At 38.1% G+C, this 16,915-nt stretch overlaps 1 protein-coding gene across 6 annotated transcripts in view; it reads left to right on the top strand.

Moving 5' to 3' along the window:
• drp2 (dystrophin related protein 2) overlaps window positions 1-16,915 on the top strand; it is a 148,015-nt gene that overhangs the window by 41,836 nt on the left and 89,264 nt on the right. For 4 of the 6 annotated variants that reach the window (XM_089134943.1, XM_089134940.1, XM_089134944.1 and 1 more), the window contains one exon: window positions 7,174-7,318. The exons of the other annotated variants lie outside the window; for them this stretch is intronic. The gene's annotated coding sequence lies outside the window, so the exon portion shown is untranslated. The remainder of the gene's footprint in view (window positions 1-7,173; window positions 7,319-16,915) is intronic. 6 annotated transcript variants of the gene reach the window in all.

Here is a 16,915-nt window from a genome sequence, read left to right as displayed (position 1 = left end):
ATATTTTACTCTCTCTGGAAACTGATAACAAAGAAATAACTTGCCTCCTGAAATGAACTTGGAATGAGGAGGCAGCTATACCGGGAAGTGAATTCTTCACTATTATTTTTAGAGACCTTGGGCTTAAGACTGATTTCAAAAAACATTTTTTTTCCCCATCATAAATAGCTCCAACTTTTCATGAAATGTCATTTGTTCCCAAGTTTATGATGTAAAACATTGCAATATAGCATACACCACCATCAAAATCAAAAACACTACAGGAGCTCTGCCCTATAATATTCTGATCCATTCTTTCTTCCTTGAATGCTCTCATTTCCTTCATGCTTCAGTTCATTAGCTGCTTAAGCTTTTGATGAATTTGATTCCAGTGTGCCAGTGGCTAGTTGAAACAAAGCTCCTCAGAAAGAGCGAGACTGCGGTGTGAACGTGACGACTTGTGGTTTTTTTGTAATGAGTAAGACAGTCTTGTGTGTATCAGCGCTTTGAAAAATCCCCTCTGTTAGGAGCAGTCTCCTCTGAGAAAGACCCGGAAATGAGTGTATAAGAGGTTGCTCAGTGATTAAGTGTGTTTCGTGGAGAGCTGCCTCGCTCTGCTGAGAGGCAGATGGTAACCTTGGGGACGCTGACGTGGCTTTATGCAAGTGAGAGTGGCAGGAGGCACTTCTCGAGCTGCACTGCCTGTTTCACCAACCTACCACTCTCTTCCTCTCTAACTGCCTTTCAGGGTTTGGTTTCAGGGTGGCTGTGGAAAAAAAATGAAATGTCCGACAAAAATTTAAATTTCCCCAGTCAAATGGTGAGATTAAAATTGTGTTATCCCGCCCCCCTGACACAATATGAATTTGAGAATAAGCCTAACTTGTATAAAGCAAAAATACACCAACCTTTGGCTATGTTATAAAGGAACAGGCATTACCATTTGAAAGTTATTAACAACATCACATCCTGCATTTTAAATAAATTGCAAGCCTAAAACGGCTGTAATATAGATCTAAACAATAAACGACTGAGTGAGACGTTTCAACTATGGCCAGGCCCAGACAGGCTAGCCTTAAAAGCTTTTTTCAGAGTCCAGACGCGACAGACGATGGTGAATCAGGAACAACTCATTGTTCTAATCTGCTCACTCGTAGGCTACTGTTTTTTTTTTTTTTTTTTTTCCCTCTCTCATCAAAACTGAATAGCCATGTTCATCAGTGGTTCCAGGCAGTGTTGGGAGTAACGCATTACAAAAGTAATACATTACAGTAACATATTACTTTTTGCTGTAACGCAGTAGTGTAAGGCATTGCTAATCAATTTTCAGTAATATTTTGTTCAGTGAACGTCTATGTCTATTATGTTCAGTGAGGCTTGTATTACAGTTGTATTACAGTGTATTGTCTGCTTTTACTTCTTAAAGGCAACAGACTATGTGAAAGTTTTAAAGCAGTCTTTTAGTGCCAGTTCAGAGCGGTCGCGTCTGTAACATTGTTTTTTCCTCATAAATACGAACACGAAAACTAAAATAAAATGAATATTTTAAGTTCTATGGAGACAAAAATTACAAAAAATATATTTTGCCTCCTATTTTTTTTTTGTCACGCATGAATGTGTGTCTTTTCCCTAATAGTAAAAATAAAACATAGACTGATATATGTCTGGAGTCCTTTAAGGAAGTAGCCTATATACGTTTCAATACATGTATTTTCTGAGAATTTTTATTTCAAGTTTTGACTGCAAATGTCATGTCCATAATGCTGGACTTCCCCAATTTTAAATAATTTATCCTCAACTAGTTTTGTGGTGTAGGTCTACGTATTTTATAATGTTAACTTCAAATAATACTAATAGCCTAATTTAAAGATAAGGCAGCATTGGATCTGGACGGTAAGGAGAATAACGCTGGAGTTGGAAGAGGTGTGTCACGATTCTGTAGGTTCGTGGATCTGAGTCGTGTGGCGAATCGCGATTTCAGTTTCATATTGCATATCGTTACAGCCCCAAAGTTAAGTTACTTAGTTATTTTGGTGAAAGTAACTCAAAAGTAATACATGAGTAATGTAACGCATTACAATTCTGGGACAGTAATATTGTAAGGTAATGAATTACTTTTAAATAACAGTAACAAGTAATACCTAATGTATTACAGTTTGGAAGTAACTTGCACAACACTGGTTACAGGCTATATCAATCAGGGACACGTTTGTGTGCATTTTATTTAGTGATTTCACCGGAATTATGGGTGCACGATATATCGAATCAATATCGTTATCGCGATATCACGTTGCTCGATATCATATCAAAAGTCTTGCTATATTTATGTTTGTGATGCTTCCGGTCTGACATGAACCATTGCATTTCCCCTGACTCATTTCCTGATTCTTCTCCTCCATAAACATGAAATCAAGGAGAGAATTAACTCTTCATGCTACAGATATCCTACAGTGGTCAGAAAGAACTGGGCAGACACTTTGTTTTTCTCAATATGACTGTAGAGTTGCCACTCAAAGCTAATTGCCGTCCCTCTCTCACTTCTCCCTTGCTCTACTACCACACAGTCTCCACACACACTTACACTTGCCAGCTCAATGCACACACCAGCACACAAGAATAAAAGTCAGGCCACCTGCCAACTTCATGCGTTTTCACTGATCGGATAAATATCTGATTTATCAAAATCTGATCTTCAATTCCCACGTTTTATGCAGATTTAATGGAGTGCATATGCACGTTGGCTTGAGATGCTCAGCTGCGGTGATGCTTGACTATAACATGACATGTGACCTGTAACACGTTCTCATTTCTAGCGTTTTGGAAGGAATAAATATTCAACAACCAGATGCATTTACACTTGAGGCCCAGACCTCCTCCTAAAGGGGTTTGAGCGATCAGATTCAAATCCGTCTCAAAAGCATTTCGGAAGGCATTTACACCTGGTCTTTTCACGATCAGATAGCTATCCGATCACAGAAAACGCATAAAGTGGCTAGGTGTGTTCTGTAGACTTGCTTTTTATTCATTCTTTTTACACTCTTGTACACAACCAGTAAAACATGTCCTGTTCTGTAGACATGGTTATTATTTATTTATTCATGGTGTACCAGTCCAATATGACTGTCAGTTGAAATAAACCTATGTTGTAAGAATTTGTTTTATTTATTAATCTTTTTGATGCATTTTCCCATAACCTGTGCAGTTTTACATGTTACGTATAAAATTATCGAAATTAATATCGATATCGCAATATTCATTATTGATATCTCAATATCGTGCACCCCTAACCAGAATGAATAGAGAGTCTCCACAACGGCGATAGATTGAAATGCACGCCCGAATGAAGATTGTACAACTCGTGATAGCAGCGGACACGAGCGCTTGGCTTGATTTCAAAAACAACAGATTTTAGCGCTAGAACTCTTATTTAATAATGAACTAAATGAATGATCTGGTAGTTAACTGAAGATGTTTATTTATTTGGATTAGGTACATCTGTGCCTCAATGTTTCAAAAAGTGAATGTGTGTGAAACCATAGTAAAAAACAATTGATGTTGATTGACGCCAATTGGACGTTCATGTTTTTTTCCGTCTATTTGAAAGTTAGGCTAATAAACATGTTGCATTCTATATGGCCTGATTATGTCTAGCCTGCTTCCTCAACTTAACTTACCTAATTAAGAGGCGATATTTGATCCGAATATCATCAAAATGTCCGTAAAACGAAACCTCTGCCGGTCACTTTGACCAGTACTATTTTTTTTTCTAGCCGAATCCCTGCTGCCTTCGGTTTTTTTTTGTTTTTGTTTTTTTTGTTTTTTTTTTCAGTTTCTGTATGTCTCTTTTGTTGACATGAATGCAGACTCTAGACTATCTGTGTTTATTTTTGTGGCTGGCTGATGGGGAAGAACATTATGTGCTCTTACTGTTTTTTTTTATTAATTACATTACCCTCTGCTATGGTCTATATACCCTATTATCTGCAAATAGTGTGACATCCATTAGTGTCATTCAGGTCAATCTGATGCATCACATAAAAGTGACAGCCTTTTAATTACTTATTCAACTAGGTGGACCTGAAGAAGATTGATCTTTTATCCTTTAACGTCCCAAGGTTTTTTTCCCCTTAGCATTCAATGCATTGAGAATAAGCCTGGCTGCCTTTAAACCAAAAGTGACAATCATTTTCATGCTCCTGAAGCCATGTTGGCGTTTATTTGAATGAAAATTGCCGGTTCCTAGCAACAAAAATGGGTCGTTGTTAGGGTGCAAAGGGAATGACAGAGAAGCTAACATGGGGAATGATGTATTGGCTTGTGTGGAATTCAGCATAGTGCCCTACTTAAAGTGACAAGCTCTCTGTTTGTGTAGTTTATGACTAAATACCGTTAGTCCTTTGCGGCACAGTTTGGTGCTGGCCGGTACATAGCCTGAGTGTTTTTTTCACTGCAGTTACTCGCTCTGTCATACTGTCTCTAATCTATCTCTTTAGTTCTTTCACTTCCAGGCCACCTGAGACTTCTTGTTGGTGAGAATGTGCAGATGGGTTTTAAAAACGCTCTTGATTCAGCCAACTGAATGCTTATAGATGGAGCGGAGGCGAACGGGACACTCTGGAGTCCTTAAAGGGTTAGTTCACCCAAAAATGAAAATTATGTAATTAATGACTCACCCTCATGTCGTTCCAAGCCCATAAGACCTTGCATCATCTTCAGGACGCTTTAAGATATTTTAGATTTAGTCCGAGAGCTTTCTGTCCCTCCATTGAAAATGTATTTACGGTATACTGTCCTTGTCCAGAAAGGGAATACAGACATCATTACAAATAGTCCATGTGACATCATTGGGTTAGTTAGAATGTTTTGAAGCATCGAAAATACATTTTGGTCCAAAAATAACAAAAACTACGACTTTATTCAGCATTGTATTGTCTTCAGGTTCTGTTGTCAATCTGCGTTCAGTGACGCTGCTTACGTATAGATGCTGCTGACGTGTTATCAGTGCACCCGAGCTTCGTTTACTGTCTGAGAGAGACACACACTGTAAAAAAAAAAAATCTTCACAAACATGTCTAAGGATTTCGACACAGAGGAAGACATTCTGTGTAATTTTTTTGCCCAGTCATATTTATTTGAACCCGAATACATGGACACACCAGATACACGTCAGCAGCGTCTCACATCATCAGCATCACTGCGGACTCGTGAATGCGGATTGACAACAGAACCGGAAGACAATACAATGATGAATAAAGTCGTAGTTTTTGTTATTTTTGGACCAAAATGTATTTTCAATGCTTCAAAACATTGTAACTAACCCACTGATGTCACATGGACTACTTTGATGTCTGTATGTCCTTTCTGGACAAGGACAGTATACCGTAATATACATTTTCAAAGGAGGGACAGAAAGCTCGGTTGAATCCAAAATTGGGCTTGGAACGACATGAGGGTGAGTCATTAATGACAATTTTCATTTTTGGGTGTACTAACCCTTTAAGTTATCTACCCTCAAGCATTTTGTTTGCACAAAAATATAAATAAATTAAAGGGCTCGCCCTCATGTCTTCCAAACCTGAAAGATTTTTTTTTTCGCATTTATGACTTTCTGTGGAACACAAAAGAAAAAAAAAAGAAACAAATTTGGGCACAATGTTGTGTTTGGGCTCACTGGTGTCTTATGGTGATTTCTTAGTGCTAAATTCTTCCCTTCCCATTGTCTTTACTTTTATTCATTTGAAAGAGATAACTTTTTGAATCATGTTATGAGAATGATCCATTTGTCACTCAAAATATCGTATTTTGTGTGCTTCAGAATAAAGGTTTGTAATGACATGGCAGTGAATAAATAGTGATGCAATTTACAATTTTTGGGTGAACTACAGTCACAGGTACCACTGTGCAAATAACACTTAAGAGGCCAATACAATTCTATTCAACTATGTATTATTATCTTTTATGATAATTTATAATTTTAATATTTAAAACACTGTAAACACGCTCATAATCTGTAAATCTTCTGACTAAACCCAACTGTGATACTTTAATTCTCATATTTTTTATATTTTCATTTGTATTACTATGTTTCTTGTTGTATTTGTATATGTGTACTGGAAGTGAAAGCACCAACACAAATTCCTTGTGTGTGCAAGCACAATTGGCAATAAAGCTCTTTCTGATTCTGATTCTAGTAACATATCAAAATTCCTAGACCCCCCCCCCCCCCCCCAAGATGTTAAAATTAATGGATTCTTGTTGCTTGTCAGTGAGAAGAGGGAAAGTCCTCAGGAACTCTGTTTCCTACTCTCGTTTTGGCCTGTGTTTCTAGAGCCCCTGCACATATCAGTTCACTCATACACAGCTAAGTGACACCACAGCCTTGTGTGCATGACAAGAGACATTGGGAAACAGAGAGAGACTTTTACTCTCAGCTCAAACTATAATGTAAATTATGAATGAAAGCTACAGCTCCAAAATAGCTGGTCTCATTGCCTTGACTACTACAGTACCTACCAGCCACAAATGAAACTTTTATGGCTCTGTTTTAAACTTCAGAATTTATGCTCACCTATGTACTTGTTCTGACTGTTTTGTAGGTATGTGACGCAGCTTCACATAGCTCTTTTGTAGATGCAACTACTGTATGTCCCTTATTCGCTATATTGAAATAGGATTTGTGCCCATCGACACTCTTAAAGGTCAGGCGGCAAAGAGACTTTAGGGATTACAGAGGAACTCGGCACAGGTGGCAGACCTCGGGCCCAGCCTACAGCTGTTTGTGGCTCGAGAGCACGTCCAGGAAGTAATGAAATCTCAGCTTGGCTGGCAATGCTCATTGGCATTCGCTCACCGTCTGCCTAGCTTTCCCACCATCGGCCATGTGTGAGCTCGGATGGCTATTTGGATTGTGTGAACAAAGCATGTTGTCCCCTGATAAGACTCCACTGCTTAGCCATTAGCCAGATTAGCACAACTAGGAGGCCTGGTCAGCAGCATCACATCAAACTCTGAAACGGGAAAAGGTGGTATCCTGGGCTGAGTTTCATTTGTGGGACGTTGCCTTGGAATGCAGCCCAGATTCAAGAGTTTCATTGGGAAGCAATGAACAACTGTTTGATTTTCTCTTCGCTTTAGTCTCTTATCGCATCTTCTCTCCGGCAAAAGGGTGACGATATGATCCTCTTCTTCCTGTAGGTCCCTGGATACGCAAATTGGCAGGTCTTCTTCTCCTCTCCTTTCCGCTCCACTAGCTGCTCCTGGCTTCTGGAGAACGCCTCCTCTCCACGCTGCCTCGGACACCAGGAACCTGCCGCCACGTCAATCACGTCCTCACATCTGGGTAATTACTTTCAAGTGCAAATTGTAGCCGTCTTCACTTGCGAGAGGGTAAGAAGAGAAGATGCTCTCTTCAGTCGGTTTATCCACAGTCCTGAGGCTTACCACACTGAGCTTGTTTCTACAGACCAGTTTTTCGTTGAAGCTCTGCTCAAATCTCCAGGGTGGTGATCAGTTTTTTTCTTTTTTTCATTTATGCATCTTTCAAAGCCAAGCGACTCACTGTAGGGAATATCAGTCATTTTAGAGCTGCCTGCTTGGCTACATGTCACCTGTGAATTTTCAAAGGATGCTCTTTAGGAGAAGAGACCTTTGTGACTAAGCCAATAGCCTTTGGTGTCTTTCAAAAATACTTTACCGAGCTCAGTATGTGGAACCTCATGAGACTGGCTTTGTAAAAAGAAGACTTTGGCTTTATGAGTTTACCTGTTCCTCCTCTATCATCTTTCACTTTTTTTGAGCAAATTTTTTTCTCTGCTCAGTCTATGGTGAACTTAAAGGTGCAATGTGTAAACATTGAGTATCTATTAACAGAAATGCAATATGAGATGTTTTCAGTGGTGTATAAAGAACTTAATCAATAAACCGTAATGTTTTTATTACCTCAGAATGAGACATTTATATCTACATAACCGCGGGAATCCCCTTCTATGAAGGTCGACATATTGTGACATCATGTTTACTGTACAGAGTGCGTTTCGTTACTGCCTTGAAAGACAAGCAGCAGAAAGTATTCTCTGCTGTCTCGGACGATTACATGTTTGTCCCGTTTTAGCCACCGTAAAGGGAGGAGTGAGCAGTGGGTTGAGCGACCAAACTCGCAACCAAACCGCTAGATGTCGCTAAAAAATACACACTGCACCTTTAAAATGGATTATATGTAGAATTCAAATGAATTGAATTAAAATAAAGTTTATTTTAACTATGGAAATCAAATGTTGTATGCAACATTTTGGTTTAAAAAGTTTTGAAAAGTTTAATAACCCTGAGGTTTGCAGGTTTGTTAGGCCTTAGAGATAGATAGAAGGATGGGTAGATAGAATAGAGGATTTGAAAAATAATTACTAATTAAATTGAATTAGCTTTTTACCTATTGAAGAGCCAGATATTTTGCGTTCCACTTTTTTAAATTGGATATGCCGATTTCTGTGTTGAGTAATACGTGAAATGAAAGTTCTTATCTCCAGTGGAGAACATAATAGTTAAAAAAGTGTGCATAATTGCTCACATAGAGATTGCTGGAACATCTCACCCACACAATCAACCGGATTTCCCATTTGCAGTAGACAGAACACCCACATTTCCTCTGTTAGCCCTCATTTTGGTGAGCTGACCTTGCATGAGCTGCGTCAATCTCTCCCTATCTGCCAGTAAATCCTCCCTTATCTTGGGCTTAAACTGACGGAGCACACATCTGCACTGCAGGAGACTGTGAGGCTGTACAATAAGCCAGGAACAGAGTCAGATTGGCTGAAGCTACTGGAGTGATGGGATTGTTTATTTGTGATTGGCGTATATTGAAAGTGGGTTCGAGCTCAGGGCATTTACGCAGGAGGGGGCTGAATGGTCCTTAGATGTATGTTGCATGTTCTGCCACTAACGTCTAATTTTCTAACGACTAATCTTTTGACTAATTATCCGATTAGTCGACTAATCTAAAGGACTAATAAAAAAAAAAAAAACATTGTTTGTTATTTCGTTGTCCATTTTATTTTTATACCCAAAATATAAAATGTCACCTGTTGTATCTTCATTTCCATTAGGCTATACCATATTAGTCAAAATCCTAATCATGTCCTAAACATGTACTGTATGTATTCATTACTTAAATTAGCTTTTTGTTCTTCCTTAAATTAATGCATTATTAGTTTACTGTACATTTCGACAACTCCTCTCTGTATTTCGCGGTATTTGCTCTGTACCACCCCTCCCCCAACGTTAACTTACAGCCACGAGTTAAATGAACATTTACAAGCCAGACAAAAATCACAATTAGTCAACATAACTCATACCTTTAAGTTTAATTTTCTAAAACTTGTACACTTGAGTTCAATTTCCACAACTTAGCATTGCAGTTGGAGTTAAAGACAAGAAGTAAGTTTATTTAACTTAATGGGGCTATCATGTTTTACAGTGTATATGCATGTTTCTGAAATGCATAACTGATAACATCACTCTAAATTGTTAAGTAGATGCAATGCATGCATTTTCTGTAAAGATGCCTTGAAACTATGTATTGTGAAAAGCACTATACAAATAAATTGGAATTGAAAAAATCTGGACTAGCCTACTACGCTTTGGTCAGGTCAGCCTAGTGGCTGGTTTGAAGGCTAGATTTAATTTTGTGCAAAGTATTTCAGAGCAAAATAAAGCATTTTGCTATGCAAAATTGTGTTCAGCACTGATTTGTATGTGTATTTGCTGCAGAGCAAAAACTGTAACAGGCACAACAAGCTTACTGTTCGTGATCCACGAAATATACAAGGAAAAATACAGGTTGACCGATAAATAATTTTTTATTGCTGACGCTGATATCTTAGAGAGAAGAGTCAATTTAAATATATATAATATTGTTTGAAATCAAGGCTTTATAGTTTGTTGAGCATTCGTCTCAAGTGAAGCTGGACTCTTCTAAAAGCTGGACTCATTTAATTCACACAGACTGACCATCACGCTAGGGGTGTGAAGGTTATTATAACCGTGAGACCGACGGTTATAGTTGAACACCATCATTAGAACTGAAGAGTTCAGATGCAAAAGCCTCTAAATGCCATTTGAAATTTTCATCTTTAATGATGACTTTTATCAAACTTGTATATTTAAGTTCAGTAATTTCACTTAAATAACAATTAATAGGTAATTATCATTGCCATTTAAGTGAAATTACTGAACTTAAATATACAAGTTTGATAAAAATCATCATTTAAGAAGAAAATTTCAAATGGCATTTAGAGGCTTTTGCATCTGAACTCTTCAACTCTATAACTGCCAAAACCGTGTTATTAAACTATTTTTTACAAACATTTTTTATCGTAGAGAATGTTTAAATACTAATATCAGCTTACGAGGGAAATGGAGGTGGAGTTAGTGGAGCTTCCGAGGCTGCTACTGCTGGAGATGATTCGGGAGAGGTCTGTGTGCACCTTTACCAATCAGAGTGCGTACTGACACGTTAAAAGTTAAAAAGCCTTGTTTATACTCGACACGTCAGTTTTTTTTTACTGTCTATGGTCCGCACAAGCGCGAATGTGCGCGTGGCAAAAATGACGTGTTGGGTGGGTTGCTTCCTGCAAGATAAATCAGATGTATATAGGCCTATACAAAATAAACACATAATATTACAATTTACATTTGCACAAAACAAAAGGCTGCGAATGCACACTCTTAGTCATGAAGGTGTGCAGCCTTTTAATGTAAAATGATCCTAAACATAACTCCAACACACTCACTTAATTTTTCCTCATGTCTGCTGGTGTTTCGCAGTTGAGCAGCATATGCATGACCTTGTTTAATCGATCGTCAACTAATCGTTAGCATCCCTTGTCTGCCGTGCACTCACTGGAACTGTACATCTCACAGTTGACTGAACGTGTGCTCTGTTTCTCTCCCTCTTGCTCTCTTTCCCTTTGTCACTGTTATTTGGAATATCATTGGAAAGTTGTTATAGAATAAAGTTTTTGTTGCACATTGTTTTATTATGTAGGCTATTTACATGATCGTTAACAGCCATTATTGGATTTTTTTGATGTTGTGTTTGATATCGGCTGATATTGGATATTTAATTGTACCTGCTTATTTACCCTATTTGTACATTTTAGATTTATCTTTGTTGTCATTAATGCTCACTTAAAGTTACTATTTAAAACGTCAATAATACATTGTTATTTGTGGTCTTTAGCAAATCTAATCCAATTTCATCTTACACATTTATAATGTTGTGATGCCTAAATTAAGTTGTAGTATTTTAAATGATTATTTTATATTTATTTTGTAATTAATTTATATACAATAGTATAATTTTAATATCAGATATCATCGCTTTTTGGCCAGAATTTTAACTGGTGTATCTCTAATGTTTTTACTGTATATTTTTGCTTTTTAATCAGTTTATTTGGAGTCTGTCTATTTCAATATTACAGTAATACAATAAATTATGCATATGCAGGGTTGCTGAGATATGAGAAAATCTGAAAATAATTTTTTACTCGAGTGCTATATTCTTGTAGTATGATATCTTGATGTAATTCTGATATATAAACAGCTTAATGACAGCAAATTAAATCAAATGGATAGTTCACCCAAAAATTAAAGTCATCATTCATGATAATGAGGTTGATGACAATGGTAACAATGAGGAGGCATTTATGAGCACATCAGAGCACACTGTATTGTATAAATGTAATTGTTTTCAATTAATTTATTACTTGAATGATTGTCAAAACAAGTGTGTTAATCAAACAGGCCCTCTGTCTTTTCCTTTCCTCATGAACTCTACAGTACTCTCACCTCTTTCTCCTCCTCATGCTTTTTATTTATGAAGTCCTCTGTGAATGTTTCACCCCTGTTCCTGTAACCTGAAGCTGAGCTAATGTGGCGTCACTGCTGCCCATATGCGACTGTGTGTGTGTGTGTTTCTCTGACGTACGGAGACATAAGGTGGTAGCCTGCAGACTTGGAGATGCTAGAATAGGAGATTTTTTTCCTACCTATGTCAGCATAGGGTTCACAATACTTTACTGAAACTGACACTGATAAGCTTTTGTCTTGTATTTTTTGTTGGGGGAAGATTCGTTTTTGTTTACAATAAGATTGTAAGAGTTCTGTTCACACATGAATTTCCTGTGTTTGTCTATATAAGGGCGTGAGTTGGTTCATTGACATTCTATTAAGGTGTATTTGTACTGCTTTCTGTAGATATCTAAAGTGGAAGCAGTTTCTCAGAGAATCACTCTGCTTTTTGTGTCTGTATGTCAGTGTGAAATCAAGCAAAATACAGACAGGATGCACTTGTGTGCAATTAAATGCACATCACTGGGCAGGCATTCAGATTAGATTAATAGGACATGACATTTTCGAGGTTGAAGACAGATGCGTGCTCCATTTCTTGCCTGACTTTTGCCTCCTTTTTATGGCAGATTTACACATTCATTAGCCTTTTTTTCCTTATGACATCCAAATCGTGCATTCACATTCACAATTTACTGGTCAAATATGATTTGATAAAAGTGATGGTAGACTCCTGATCTGCATGCAGCCTAATTATAACATAACGACAAGGAGATTCGTGTTCATGTCTGTCAAATGCTTGAGTGTTTGGATATAATTTCATGCATCCATAACTAGGTCTCTTTACTCAATTTTCCACTCTAGCAATCCTGATGATTCTACAGATGATGCAAACCTAATTTTGCTTTCAAAGAAAGTCTTTGACCATCTAGCAGAAAGTCAGAAAGGTGTTACAGCATTGGAAAACAGACTTTACAAATGGAGCTACTTTATTGACTGCTGCTTTGGTGCTGTGACAGAGTTAACTTGGAAAAGGAAAACAAGTCCTCTGTGTCACATTAATTAGCTACAATGTCTCTTTAGACTGCTATAATCCACAGCTAAATCCCTAGGAATGCGGTCAGGGCAGTAGCTAGAGGTTTCGGGGCCCCCTGAAAAAATACTGATGTGGGCCCATACCACCCTCTACCAATATCATATCATCGTAGGATCCTTACTAAGTGTATACGTGCACCTGAAAGCCAAAAATGGCATACACCAAAAATATTCCGTTCGTACGCCAGAACCTGCGCAGAATTCAATTTAAAAATCCCAGTCAGTCGAAGATTGTGCGCACATGCGTCTCCTCTGCGAAATAACCATATATGGAGCTCACAACGCCTAGTTTAAATATGCATATCCTCATCTGCATAAAATTCGCATTTTTTTTTATGGTAGCCTTGCCTTGTTTTTAAATGACAACGCATTCTCACCCCAAGGCGTCACCTTTGACCATGCTTCAATATTTGACGTTTTAGGCGCCCTTTAGCGTCACTTACATGACGCGATCCTACGGCGTCATCTAACTGACGCTAAAGGAAAGCGTCAGTTGGAGGACGCGGTTAGGTTTAGGTGTGGGGTGGGGGTAGGGTACACGCGATCCTAGGGCGTCATCTAACTGACGCTAAAGGGCGCCTAAAGCGTCAGATATTGAAGCATGTCCAAATGCTTCCCAAGGCGTCAGTTAGGTGACGCCTTGGGGGTGAGAATGGGCTGTAAATGAATACATCAAATAGTGTGAAATACATTTCAGAGAAAGACATGGTTGTGCATTATTTGCATGGAACTATTTTCTCAGACAGTGTGCTATTATCATGATTAGCAATTAGTTAAAACATTAAAACAACAGCATGCCAGAGGGAAAGTGTTCAAAAGCATTGCATCCACAACAAATATATATTTTTCTATTTATTGAATTTTTGTAATGTCTCAGTAAAGATTTCATGTAGTTTAAGTATTTAACTCCATTAATGACAATGGAATATTTTATCTAAGTGTTTAATTCAGAAGTAAAACACAGTTTAAATCATTATTTTATTTATTTTTAACCGTTATTGCACTGTATTTATCAGGACTTGCTGGCGCAGACATTTAAGAAGGGATGGGTTGGCTTCAAGTGATAGGCTTGGTGAGTGAAATGATATCTTTCTGTAGCCTATGGGCTATAGTTTTTAACTTGTATAATTTTAAAAGACATTTAACTCCAGCTCTCCATCGGTGTCGCCAATTCCCTTTGTCCCCAGAATGTGTGTACGCACAGCTCAAAGTTTGCTTAAAGGTGTGCACATTCTCCCGTCAAGTTTGTTTTTTATAGATCACAACCTTTGTGAAGTTTATGTCATTAATGACTCACCCGCATGTCGTTCCAAGCCCGTAAGACCTCCGTTCATCTTCAGAAATCAGTTTAAGATATTTTAGATTTAGTTCGAGAGTTTTCTGTCTCTTTTCTGTCCCTCCATTGAAAATGTACAGTATGTAAAGGAAATACAGACATCAGCAAAGTAGTCCATGTGACATCAGTGGGTTAGTCAGAATGTTTCGAAGCATCGAAAATACATTTTGGTCCAAAAATGACGACTTCATTAAACATTGTATTGTCTTCCGGTTATGTCCGCAGTGACGCTGCTGATGTGTTCTCTGGTAACCAGAGAACACGTCAGCAGCGTCTTACGTCACCAGCGTACAATGAATAATTGAATTAATTATAAATTGGCATCTGCCTTATTTTTAGTCATTTGAAATCTAGAGATGCAGAATAAATGCTTATAAGGATTGTATGAAGGAACCATATTACAATAAGAAAGAATTAGAAAAGAAACTTGCATATGTTTTTAAGAGAATTTTTAAAGAGATTTCTTTGTACCATATTGGGCTTCAATGTTACAGTAGGTCACAGGATGCAGAGGCTGAGACTAAACATCTGAGCCTCTGGCTAATTCATCCCACTCAGAAAGAGAAAGTGCTGCCACTACTGCTTCAAGAGAAGCCACAACAAAACCTTTAATTACGATAGAATTAATCCTCTCCACAAAACGCTGAGACTGAGTGCAGACCAAGCCTTATTTTGGCTTAGTTTAGATTCCCGCCAGGGGTAAGGAGCCCTTAAACATGGCCTCTTCACGTGTGGACAGTTTTTTTTTTCTTCCTTTTTGTCTGAGCACCTTGTCTTTTCATTAGCTTGTTCCCAAGCATATTTTATTTCTTCCATGAGTCTGAAGTGTCTGTGTGCTCCCATATGAATCAATCAATTTAATTATTTGCTTGACTGAACTCCTTAATTATTTTTTGCTGATTTGTTTCAGGAACAGCTGAATATTCAGAGGATACTCTTGAGTGAGATTGAGTATTTTAAGAGCTGTCATATTTCTGCGAGTTAAAAAAAATATATATTGTTGACGTATCAAATGACTCCACATAAGTTAATCTTGCTAATTTATCAAAGAACCAGGATGTTTGAAGGAACTGGAATTAATTACTGGTCACATAGCTGCTAGCTGGAATGTAGGAGCAGCAATAAATAGTCCATGCTAAAGGAGAGATTAATCATTCACAGAGTGCTACTCTAGTGGAGAGGGACCTCTCTAATGTCACATGCCTTATGCACATTATTAACACAAATGCTCGTAAATATGAGCCTGCCCACCACGTGTGGCTTTTCTTGACATGGGATAATGCGCGATTGAACAGGAGAGCCACATAGATGAAAAATTGCATGTACAGTAAATTGAAGTGCAGTTATATTAAGCAAATATCCTCACAATTTCCCACTCCACACTGTCAGCAGATGGAAGGCTGAAAAATTGAGTGCCCCCCCCCCCACCCCATGAGGGATAATGTCCCACACCTGAATGCCGGCATATAAATTACATAGAGCTCTACCATTTCAACATCACATGCTGATGGGTGGCTGAAGAACTTGTGGTTTGTGGAAATTGAACAAATAAGTTAATACAGTCTCATGGTGATTTTTTTTTTTTTTCTCACCTGGTGATCTTTTCGCATCGACAGGCTCGACTGAAATGTGGACCATTTCCTGTTATTTGCCAGAGGTCTATGCATGGCTGCAGGGGTTTTATCAGGAATACCGTGTGCTAATGAATGTATTCATCATGGTATTTTGTCTATAGGGTGGTAATTCACTCTACTGTGGATAGTGTGGCGCTAACTCTAGTGTTAGAGGCTAAAGTAAGATGGTGATTTAGCAGGCTGTCACACCGCATCCAGAGGGCAAGCTCCAGTTTTTGCCATCGTCCTCTGGGCCATAAATAATTCCCATCGTGCTGCTGTGTGATGGCTTCCCTTAATAGTGCCAGGCAGCATGGCGTGACCGGCCACTGTCAACCGTCCCCACCTGAGACCCATACGCCATGGAACGGAAGTCTAAAATCCAGCGCCACTGCTCAAAGCAAGCCCACTTCTGGCCACTACCACTGAGGACTTATCCAAGATAGAGCTGTTCATGTAAACTGTGTTCTTTTGGACAGGTCCGCCTCAGGCCCAATGATGGGTAAAAGAATGTGTTTACCCTTGAGGAACCAGTTCTACTGCACAGGTTTTTTTTTGGGAATACTGACATGCGTTCAGTGTATTAAATCATAAAGCTCTAGGAGACACACCAGGGGATTGGAGCTGGGAGATGAGAAATCCCTTGACAAACATGAATGTATTCTGCCTTCTGCCTTTTTTTTAACATGCAGCTCTCCTGCAATCATCCAAACATTTCCTGTAGTAATTGTGGTATCGTTGTGGTGTAATAAAAAAGCAGCAAAGAATAGGCACTTATTAATTTGCTTTTATCCATCCAAAAGAGTTGGGCCTCTTCAATGTTAGAAATAGTTGAAAAAGTTGTTAAATTTAAAGGGATCGTTAATCTAAAACTAAAAATCTTGTCACCATTTACTCACGTTGTTCCAAACCTGTGTGACTTAATTTCTTTTGTGGAAAATAGAAGATATTTTTTTTTAAAGGGGTCATAAAATGGCATTTTACAATTACACAATTTAATACAATTTAATTAGATTTTTTTAGGGTCTAAATTAAAAGTTTGTGATATAAT

Source organism: Pimephales promelas, chromosome 9 (assembly GCF_988280905.1).
Source record: "Pimephales promelas chromosome 9, fPimPro1.hap1.1, whole genome shotgun sequence".
NCBI lineage: Eukaryota > Metazoa > Chordata > Actinopteri > Cypriniformes > Leuciscidae > Pimephales > Pimephales promelas.
This window is presented reverse-complemented; position numbering and strand designations above follow the sequence as displayed.